This window comes from Saccopteryx bilineata, chromosome 11 (genome assembly GCF_036850765.1).
Source record: "Saccopteryx bilineata isolate mSacBil1 chromosome 11, mSacBil1_pri_phased_curated, whole genome shotgun sequence".
Classification (NCBI taxonomy): Eukaryota; Metazoa; Chordata; class Mammalia; order Chiroptera; family Emballonuridae; genus Saccopteryx; species Saccopteryx bilineata.
The window spans coordinates 28,573,720-28,585,763 of NC_089500.1; positions in this window are offsets into that span (position 1 = coordinate 28,573,720).

A 12,044-nucleotide genomic window follows, 5' to 3' on the forward strand; every position below is an offset into this window, starting at 1 on the left:
GTTCCATGTTGACACTTTATCTACTGCGCCACCTCAGGTCAGGCTACTCTTTTATTTCTGATTATCTATTTTAAGTATGGTATTATACATTATAATAGTATGACATTATATTATTGGGGTTTTATCTTATTTTTATTCATTTTAATGCAGTGACATTGAAAAATCAGGGTACATATGTTCCGAGAAAACATCTCCAGATTATTTTGACATTTGATTATGCTGCATACCCCTCACCCAAAGTCAAATTGTCTTCCGTCACCTTCTATCTGGTTTTCTTTGTGCCCCTCCCCGACCCCTACCCCTCCTTCTCCTTCCTTGCCCCCTCCCCACCCCTCCACCCAACCCCCTGTTACCTCATAACATTCTTGTCCATGTCTCTGAGTCTCATTTTTATGTCCCATCTATGTATTGGTTCATACAGTTCTTAGTTTTTTCTGATTTACTTATTTCACTCCGTATAATGTTATCAAGGTCCATCCATGTTATTGTAAATGATCCAATGTCATCATTTCTTATGGCTGAGTAGTATTCCATAGTATATATGTACCAAAGCTTTTTAATCCACTCGTCCTCTGACGGACATTGGGCTGTTTCCAGATCTTCGTTATTGTGAACAATGCTGCCACAAACATGGGAGTGCATTTCTCCTTTTGGAGCCGTTCTATGGTATTCTTGGGGTATATTCCTAAAAGTGGGGTAGCTGGGTCAAAAGGCAGTTAAATTTTCAATTTTTTGAGGAATCTCCATACTGTTTTCCACAGAGGCTGCACCAGTCTGCATTCCCACCAGCAGTGTAGGAGGGTTCCCTTTTCACCACATCCTCGCCAGTGCTTATTCTGTGCTGTTTTGTTGATAAGCACCATTCTGACCAGTGTGAGGTGATATCTCATTGTGGTTTTAATTTGCATTTCTCTAATTATTAGTGATGTTGAGCATTTTTTTATATGCCATTGGCCATCTGTATGTCCTCTTTGGAGAAGTGTCTATTCATTTCTTTTGCTGTTTTTTGATTGGATTGTCTTTCTGGTGTTAAGATTTACAAGTTCTTTATAAATTTTGGTTATTAACCCCTATTAGACATACTGTCAAATATATTCTCCCATTGTGTAGTTTGTCTTTTTATTCTGTTCTTATTGTCTCTAGCTCTGCAAAAGCTTTTTAGTTTGATATAGTCCCATTTGTTTATCCTGTCTTTTATTTCACCTATTCGTGGAGAGAAATCAGCAAATATATCGCTGCTAGAGATGTCAGAGAGCTTATTGCCTATGTTTTCTTCTAAGATGCTTACGGTTTAACACCTTACATTTAAATCTTTTATCGATTTTGAGTTTATTTTTGTAAATGGTGTAAGTTGGTGGTCTAGTTTAATTTTTTTTCAGGTAGCTGTCCAATTTTCCCAACACCATTTGTTGAAGAGGCTGTCTTTACGCAATTGTATGCTCTTACATCCTTTGTCAAGTATCACTTGTTCATAGAGCTGTGGGTATATTTCTGGGTTCTCTATTCTGTTTCATTGATCTATGTGCCTGTTCTTATGCCAGTACCAGGCTGTTTTGAGTACAATGGCCTTGTAGTTTAGCTTGATATCAGGAAATGTGATACCTCCCACTTTATTCTTCCTTTTCAAGACTTCTGAGGTATTCGTGTTCTCTTTTGGTTCCATATAAATTTTTGGAATATGTGATCTATATTTTTAAAGTATGTCATTGGTATTTTAATTGGTATTGCATTAAATTTATAAATTGCTTTGGGTAATATAGACATTTTAATGATGTCTATTCTTCCTAACCATGAGCATGGTATATGTTTTCACTTGTTTGTATCTTTCTTGATTTCTTTTATCAATGTTTTATAATTTTCTGAGTATAAGTCTTTAGTCTCCTTGGTTAAATGTACTCCTAGGTACTTTATTTTTTGGGTTATAATAGTGAAGGGGGTTGTTTCCTTAATTTCATTTTCTGACTGTTCATTGTTGGTGTATGAAAATGCCTCTGATTTCTGAGTATTAATTTTATATTCTGCCACTTTGCTGAATTCATTTATCAGGTCCAGTAGTTTTTTGACTGAGACTTTAGGGTTTTCTATATACAATATCATATCATCTGCAAATAATGATTGCTTTACTTTTTAGTTTCCAAGTTGAATGCCTTTTATTTCTTCTTCTTGTCTGATTGCTGCGGCTAGGACTTCCAGAACTATGTTGAATAAGTGTGTTGAAAGGGGGCACCACTGCCTTGTTCCTAAACTTAAGGGGATTTCTTTTAATTTTTGCCAATTAAATATGAGGCTGACTGTGGGTTTGTTATAAATAGCTTTTATCATGTTGAGGTATGTTTCCTGTATTCCCACTTTGTTGAGAGTTTTGATCATGAATGGGGGCTGGATTTTATCAAATGCTTTTTCTGCATCTATTGAAATTATCATGTGGTTTTTCTCCTTCCTTTCATTTATGTGATGAATCACATTGATTGATTTGCAAATATTGTACCATCCTTGCCTTCCCAGAATAAATCCCACTTGATCATTGTGTATGATTTTTTCCATATATTGTTGGATGTATTTAGCATGTATATTCATCAGGAATATTGGCCTATAGTTTTCTTTCTTTGTGTTATCTTTGCCTGGTTTTGGAATCAGATTTATGCTCGCCTCATAAAAGGAGCTTGGAAGTCTTTCTTCCTCTTGAATTTTTTGAAATAGCTTGAGAAGGATAGGAGTTAGTTCTTCTTTGAATATTTGGTAGAATTCATTGTGAACCCATCTGGCCCAGGACTTTTTTTGTTGGAAGTTTTTTGGTAACTTTCGATCTCATTTGGTGTAATCAGTATGTTTAGGTTTTCTGATTCTTCCTGATTGATTTTTGGAAGATTGTGTGTTTCAAGAAATTTGTCCATTTCATCTAGGTTGCGTAGTTTTTTGGCATATAGTTCTTCATAGTATTTTCTTACAATATTTTGTATTTCTGTTGTGTCAGTTGTTATTTCTCCACTCTCATTTCTAATTTTATTTATTTGAGTCCTCTCTCTTTTTTCTTGGTGAGTCTAGTTAAAGGTTGATCAAACTTGTTTACTTTTTCAAAGAACCAGCTCCTAGTTTCATTGATCCTCTGTATTGTTTCTTTAGTCTTATGTCATTTATTTCTGCTCTGATCTTTATTATTTCCTTTCTTCTACTACATTTGGGCTTTACTTGCTGTTCTTTTTCTAGTTCTTTTAGATGTAGGGTTAAGTTGTTCATTTGAGCTTTTTCTAGTTTCTTAAAGAGTGCCTGTAGTGATTTGAATTTACCTGTTAGTACTGCTTTTGCTGTGTTCCATAAATTTTGAGTTATTTTATGCTCGTTATCAGTCGTTTCTAGGAATTTTTTAATTGCTTATTTGATCTCATTCTTAATCCATTCATTATTTAACAACCTGCTATTTAGTTTTAATGTGTTTGAGAATTTTTGAACATTTCTGTTGTGGTTGATTTCTAGTTTCATGCCATTGTGATCAGTGAAAGTGCTTGATATGATTTCAATTTTCTTAAATTTGTTGAGAGCACTTTTGTGCCCTAACATGTGGTCTATCCTAGAGAATGTACCATAAGCACTTGAAAAGAATGTATATTCTGCTGCTTTAGTGTGAAAGGTTCTGAAGATATCTATTAAATCCAGTTGATCTAGTGTGTCCTTTAAGTCTGCTGTTTTTTTTTTTTGTTAATTTTTTTTCTTGAGGATCTATTTAGTAATGTTAGTGGGGTATTAAAATCCCCTACTATTATAGTATTGCTGTTGATCTCGCCCTTTAAATCCATCAAAGTCTGCTTTATATATTTAGGTGCTTCTATATTAGGTGAGTAGATATTTATAATAGTTATATCTTCCTGTTGGATTGTTCCCTTTATCATAATATAATGGCCTTCTTTATCTCTTACTGTATTCTTTGTTTTAAAGTCCATTTTGTCTGATATAAGTGTTGCTACCCCAGCTTTTTTTTCATTTCCATTTGCATGAAATGTTTTTTTTTCCATCCTTTTACCTTCAGTCTATATGCATCTTTTGTTTTAAGGTGTGTATCTTGTAGACAGCATATGTATGGGTTTTGTTTTCTTATCCATGCAGCTACTCTATGTCTGTTGATTGGATCATTTAATCCATTAACATTTAAGGTTATTATTGATATGTAGTTGTTTATTGCCATTTTATTCTTTAAAGCTCTATTCCTCTTTTGCTATATTCTTTTCTCACTTTGATCTGTTTATACCATACTGCTTAACATTTCCTGCAGAATTGGTTTGGTTGTAATGAATTTCTTGAGGGTTTTTTTGGTCTGGAAAACTTTTTATTTCTCCTTCATTTTTAAATGATAGCTTTGCTGGATAAAGTAGTCTTGGTTGTAGGTTCTTGTTCTGCATTACTTTGAATATTTCTTGACATTCCCTTCTTGGCCTCAAGACTTCTGTTGAGAAGTCTGATGTCATCCTTATGGGGGCTCCTTTGTAGGTGATAGCCTTTTTTTCTCTAGCAGCTTTTAATATTTTCTCTTTATCACTTAGCTTTGGTATTTTAGTTATGATGTGTCTTGGTGTAGGTTTCTTTGGGTTTCTCTTTAGTGGAGTTCTCTGTGCTTCTTGGACTTGTGAGAGTTTCTCCTGCATTAATTTAGGGAAGTTTTCAGTTATGATATGATTGAACAAAGTCTCTATCCCTTGTTCTTTCTCTTCTTCTTCAGGAACCCATATAATGCGGATGTTATTTCTCTTTATGTTGTCATGGAGTTCTATAAGAGTTTTCTCAGACTTTTTGAGTCTCTTTTCTTTTTTCCTCTCTGCTTTCATGCCTTCATTCCAGTTGTCCTCCAATTCGCTGATTCAATCCTCAGCTCTATCCATTTTGTTTTTAATTCCTTTCATTGTGGTCTTCATTTCTGATATTGTATTTGTCATCTCCGACTGATTCTTTTTTAATATTTCAATATTTTTTTATACTTGCTATTTCTTTATTTAGGTGTTCTTGATGACCATCCATTGTTGTTCTAAGATCCCTAAGCATCCTTACAATCATTATTTTGTACTCTGCATCGGAAGTTTGATTATTTCCATATCACTGAGTTCATCTTCTGAAGGTTTCTCTTGTGGTTTCATTTGGATTGCACTTCTTTGTCTTCTCATTATGTCTGTGTGTTTTGATGTTTTGTTTGTAAATCTGGTTGAGTCTAGGCTTGATGTTGTCTGCCTCCAGTTTTCACTTGTGTTGTTTCTAGGTCTTCTTGGGTTGGCATCAGGTATTATTTGTAACCTACTTTTGGATTTGGGCCACTTTGAAGTCTTGATTTGTTTGTTTTTTTAACAGGTGATTGTTTTGTTTGCTGATCTCAGCAGGGGGCTTATTTGAAACTGTATCCAGGAATGTAGTGGGTGTGACCTGAGGCTCTGAAGTCCTCTTCTACCAGTTAGTCTCTCTGGGGGTTGGTTGCTTTCTCAGCTTCAGTAGGGGGAGTTGTATCTCAGATCTCCATGGAGACCTGAGTTACTACCCCTCCTCCCCACTTCTTGTTTTCTGCTGTGTCTTGTTGTGCTGATTGGAGCTGGAGAGATGTCTGTATCTCTGTGACCTGAAAGTACTTTTGTATTTTGCTTTGTGGAAGGATCAGCCCCTCCCCAAGATATGGCTGCCTCCAGCACTGAATGAGTCAGCTTTTCAGGTCCTCACTTGCATTTCTCTACCCCTCACCATCTGTCTCTCTCTGTCTCTTCTTTCTTTTTGGAAGACAAGTGGGCCCTTTCAACACACCTCATTCCCTGGCACCAGGCAAGTGGCTGTGAGGAGTATTACTGCTCTTTTCTTTGGAGTGAGAGCCCAGCCTCACCCCCCCCCCGTTCCTTTAAGCAGGGGGAGATTCAGGCGCTCCCTACCAGGTTTGTTGTGGCTTCTTCTTTGCTCCTTGGTTTTTGAGAGCTGTTCTTGTAGTCCAGATTTGGTTTTTCATGCTTATTGTTCATAAATTAGTTTATAATCCAGTTCGGTGGTGTGAGCTGGGAGTCTGTGCATCTGCCGACTCCACTGCCATCTTCAGGTCCTAATATGAGTTTTTAAATGATCTGTAATAGTAGTGAAAATTCTTCTATCCTTCTGTGGGGCAGCTGTGTTAGACCAGCTCTTGCATTTACCAGCTGCAAGCACTATTATTGGGGTTTTCAAAGTATATGTATAGGTAGGTAATACTACTTTTGTGTTTTATATTAAGCTACTAAAGGGGACATTAGGTTCAATGTATAGTATTGGCTGACATTTTAAATTTTGCCAATCACATGTAGGTAAAATATCTTATTTTTCATTTTCCTGATAAAATTAAGGTTAAAAATATTTTCATATTAATACTAAATTGAAGAAGTTTATTTGACTGTGCCTATTAAAGCCCCCCAAAAATATGAACAGGAATTTTCAGCAAAGAAAACAAAGGTTTATTTAAGGCAATGGAGCTAAGCTTATAGAGATGAGTGAGCTATGGTCAAGGATCTATTTCCCCAATGGCCAATAAATTAGACAGGGGATAAATCATTAATCATGTTGACTAGAGGAGTTGGGGTCAAATGCTCTACTGATTGGTTAGGGTCAGCATAGGGAGTAGTTCATTGTTTCCTGTCTTGGTGTCTGCTGTGGCAGTGTTCTGTCTGGCTTCCTGAGGGTGTGGTAGTAAGGGTCCTTCTGCTTTCTTGTGCCTGGGGCTAAAGAACAAGAGTTCAAGAATTTATCTTTACTTTGACTGAAACTCTTTTCCCCTTATCAACACACCTGAGGCTTTATTCTTAAATCAGTTTGAACCTGACCCAACCTGATGTGCTAAGGGCTTAATGATGAAGGGAGTGGCCAAGCAGTATGTGCAAAGGTGGAAGGGTCTGGTTGAAAGGAGGCAAGTGAATCATGATGTTAATTACTCTGCATAGAGCCAGACTGAGTTAAGGACAAAGTCATATTAAAAAATGAAGTTTCTGGGTGGTTACAATATCTTTAACGGACTTTTATTTTCTCTTTCTGTGTTGTGTTTAACCTTTGAGTTGTTTGTTTTTGCCTCACTAATTTGCTAAATGCTTAATATATACCAGAGAATAATAATTTGTCACTTAGAGGCATCATAAATATTTTCCTGCTATTTATTGTCTTTTAATTTATTGCACTTCCCTGGCTGGGTAGCTCAGTGGGTAGGAGCATCATCCCAATACACCAAGGTTATAGGTTCAATTCCTGGTCAAGGCACATACAATAATCAGCCAGTGAATTCATAAATAAATGAAACAAGAAATCAATGTTTCTCTATCTATCTCTGTTTCTTTTCTCTATCTCTAAAATCAATACATTAAAAAAGTAAATAAATTTTATGGTTTTTGAGGGGAGAAGTTTAAATTTTATAGCATTGTAATTTAGTATGCTTCAATTACTCTTAAGACAACACAAATTCAATATTATCTGGAATAATCTTTTTTCTTTTTCTAGGAATTTGGAATATATATATATATATATATATATATATATATATATAATCTTTGATTTTTATTTATTTTTGACATTTTGGAAGAAATGCTCATTTTGACTGGGAAATTTTATGTGTGTACATGTGCTGTTTCCATTTTTCTCACTACTTCTTCCTCTCTTTGTTGCATGTCTTTGTCTCATGGTTTTGGCCTTGTCCCTTCCTCACTGACCATGATCCTTACAGCTGTGGTTCAGATCTCTCCCCAGCTAAGCTATAAAGAAGTCTGCACTTCCTTTCACCCAGTCGCTCTAGTTGTAATTTCTGATCACATAGCTTTGACCTTGTCCTATGCTCCCCTATGTTCTTAAGTTTCTACTTTTTCAAACCCATTTCAAGGTAGACTGTTCTGACCTCTGACCTCTGGATGGCTTCAAGCAGGTGATGCATTACTGAGCATAACTGCAGCGACCTGTTCATAGTAGTGGAGACCAGCGGGCCTGACCCCATAGCTGTGCTCACTGCTGTCCATATCTGTTCTATTCCTGGTCCATCAGTGTATGTAGCCTGGGTTTGGAGCCTGCCTAAATTGCTTTTGTTGTTGCTATTACTGTTGTTTACTCTTTTATGTTTTATCATTGCCATGTATTTGAATGAGGGGCTTTACCTCTAGTTACGAACTTAGCAAACTCTTTAATAAAATTAGAAAACTCTTATTGAGAGAAAGGAGAGGTAGATTGTGTATTTGTTAAATGTCACATGTTAAAACATATATCTACTTCTGATGAGGAAGATATATCCCAGGCTTATGAGCAAGGATAACTCTACTCCCTTCCTGAGGCAAGACTGTAATTTTTTAATAACAACCCTAGGTTCCTGTTAATGGAGCAGCCACAGAGGCAGTGAATATAACCAAGACACCCCAGGTGTTTATGTGCTCTTGCCTTACCTATTTATTTTCATTGTGAGGCTAAGTTGGAAGTGATAATTGTTTAATTGTGCATATTGGCTGTTTCCTTTTTAAATTTAATGTTTCACAATGTTTTTAATTTAAAATAATGCTTCATGCTGTGATAATCAACATGATAAAATGTAAAAATAAATAAATAGGCCACATTAAAAGATTCCTCTTATCTCCTAACAAGTCCTATCAGCTGAATGTAAACTTATTTGCAATATATTTCCTTAATAGTTTCCTTTTTAATTGGTTACTCTTCCACAGTATCTTCACAAGGATGAAGTTCTGTAACAAAGTATTAGTTGTTAGTTTTTACAAAGGAGATTGTAATGATCAGAACACATAGAAATAACATTTTTCATTGTTTAACTCTTAGGTGAAAAATGAATATACTCTGATTTTTCTTGAGTTGTATTTCTTTTAACAATGATATTAAAATTTATAGTAAAGAGAGGATGGCTGACAGAGACTAAAATAATTTACACAATGACTTAAGAAACAGGAAACTACCTTGAATTTCAGACTTTTCCAATTTTTCTTGATCAGGAGAGGCTTTGACATTGTGAACTCTTTGAAGACAAAATGTATCTGTTTAAATATAATAACTATTAACCTAGTGCTCTACTCAAAAAGGTCAATAAACACCCAAATAAAGGGTGAAATTAGCACATTTTTCTTCTCTACTCTGAGACAGAACTTGATGGTATCTCTTGTTTTGTCCCTTCAACTTTTTTTTTTTTTTTTTAGGTAAAAATACATTTTTTTTAATTTTTATTAATGGTAATGGGATGACATTAATAAATCAGGGTACATATATTCAAAGAAACATGTCTAGGTTATTTTGTCATTAAATTATGTTGCATACCCCTCGCCCAAAGTCAGATTGTCCTCCGCCACCCTCTATCTAGTTCTCTGTGCCCCTCCCCCTCCCCCTAACTCTCTCCCTCCCTCCCTCCCATGTCCTCCCTCCCCCCACCCCTGGTAACCACCACACTCTTGTCCATGTCTCTTAGTCTCATTTTTATGTTCCACCAATGTATGGAATCATGTAGTTCTTGTTTTTTTCTGATTTACTTATTTCACTCCTTATAATGTTATCAAGATCCCACCATTTTGCTGTAAATGAACTGATGTCATCATTTCTTATGGCTGAGTAGTATTCCACAGTGTATATGTGCCACATCTTCTTTATCCAGTCTTCTATTGAAGGGCTTTTTGGTTGTTTCCATGTCTTGGCCACTGTGAACAGTGCTGCAATGAACATGGGGCTACATGTGTCTTCACGTATCAATGTTTCTGAGGTTTCGGGGTATATACCCAGTAGAGGGATTGCTGGGTCATAAGGTAGTTCTATTTGCAGTTTTTTGAGGAACCACAATACTTTCCTCCATAATGGTTGTACTACTTTACAGTCCCACCAACAGTGAATGAGGGTTCCTTTTTATCCACAGCCTCTCCAACATTTGCTATTACCCGTCTTGTTGATAATAGCTAATCTAACAGGAATGAGGTGGTATCTCATTGTAGTTTTGATTTGCATTTCTCTAATAACTAATGAAGCTGAGCATCTTTTCATATATCTGTTGGCCATTCGTATCTCTTCCTGGGAGAAGTGTCTGTTCATGTCTTCTTCTCATTTTTTTATTGGAATGTTTGTTTGTTTGTTGTTGAGTTTTATGAGTTCTTTGTAAATTTTGGATATCAGGCCCTTATCTGAGCTGTTGTTTGAAAATATCATTTCCCATTTAGTTGGCTGTCTGTTTATTTTGATATCAGTTTCTCTTGCTGAGCAAAAACTTTTTATTCTGATGTAGTCCCATTCATTTATCTTTGCCTTCACTTCTCTTGCCATTGGAGTCAAGTTCATAAAATGTTCTTTAAAACCCAGGTCCATGATTTTAGTACCTATGTCTTCTTCTATGTACTTTATTGTTTCAGGTCTTATATTTAGGTCTTTGATCCATTTTGAATTAATTTTAGTACACGAGGACAGGCTGTAGTCGAGTTTCATTCTTTTGCATGTGGCTTTCCAGTTTTCCCAACACCATTTGTTGAAGAGGCTTTCTTTTCTCCATTGTGTGTTGTTGGCCCCTTTATCAAAGATTATTTGACCATATATATGTGGTTTTATTTCTGGGCTTTCTATTCTGTTCCATTGGTCTGAGTGTCTATTTTTCTGCCAATACCATGCTGTTTTGATTATCGTGGCCCTATAATATAGTTTAAAGTCAGGTATTGTAATGCCCCCAGCTTCATTCTTTTTCCTTAGGATTGTTTTGGCTATTCGGGGTTTTTTATAGTTCCATATAAATCTGATGATTTTTTGTTCCATTTCTTTAAAAAATCTCATAGGGATTTTGATGGGAATTGCATTAAATTTGTATATTGCTTTGGGTAATATGGCCATTTTGATTATATTTATTCTTCCTATCCAAGAACATGGAATATTTTCCCATCTCATTGTATCTTTTTCTTTTTTTTTTTTTTTTTAAATATCTTTCTTTTTTTTTAATTTTTTTTTTATTTATTCATTTTAGAGAGGAGAGGGGGAGACAGAGAGAGAGAGAGAGAGGAGAGACAGAGAGAGAGAAGGAGGGGAGGAGCTGGAAGCATCAACTCCCATATGTGCCTTGACCAGGCAAGCCCAGGGTTTCGAACCGGCGACCTCAGCATTTCCAGGTCGACGCTTTATCCACTGCGCCACCACAGGTCAGGCCATCATTGTATCTTTTTCGATTTCCCTTAACAATGCTTTGTAATTTTCATTATATAGGTCCTTTACATTCTTTGTTATGTTTATTCCTAGGTATTTTATTTTTTTTGTTGCAATCGTGAAGGGGATTATTTTTTTGAGTTCGTTTTCTAATATTTCATTGTAGGCATATAGAAAGGCTATGGACTTTTGTATGTTAATTTTGCATCCTGCGACCTTACTGTATTGGTTTATTGTTTCTAATAATCTTTTTGTGGAGTCCTTCGGGTTTTCGATGTATAGGATCATATCATCAGCAAAAAGTGATAGCTTTACTTCTTCTTTTCCGATATGGATGCCTTTTATTTCTTTGTCTTGTCTGATTGCTCTGGCCAGAACTTCTAGCACCACGTTAAATAAGAGTGGAGAGAGTGGACAACCCTGTCTTGTTCCTGATTTAAGGTAGAAAGTCCTCAGTTTTATGCCGTTTAATAGGATGTTGGCTGATGGTTTATCATATATGGCCTTTATCATGTTGAGATATTTTCCTTCTATACCCATTTTGTTGAGAGTCTTAAACATAAAATTGTGTTGTATTTTATCAAAAGCCTTTTCTGCATCTATTGATAAGATCATGTGGTTTTTGTTCTTTGTTTTGTTGATATGGTGTATTACGTTAACCGTTTTGCGTATGTTGAACCATCCTTGAGATTCTGGGATGAATCCCACTTGATCATGATGTATTATTTTTTTAATATGTTGTTGTATTCGGTTTGCCAGTATTTTGTTTAGTATTTTAGCATCTGTATTCATTAGAGATATTGGTCTGTAGTTTTCTTTCTTTGTGCCATCCTTGCCAGGTTTTGGTATGAGGGTTATGTTGGCCTCATAAAATGTGTTTGGAAGTATTGCTTCTTCTTCAATTTTTTGGAAGACTTTGAGTA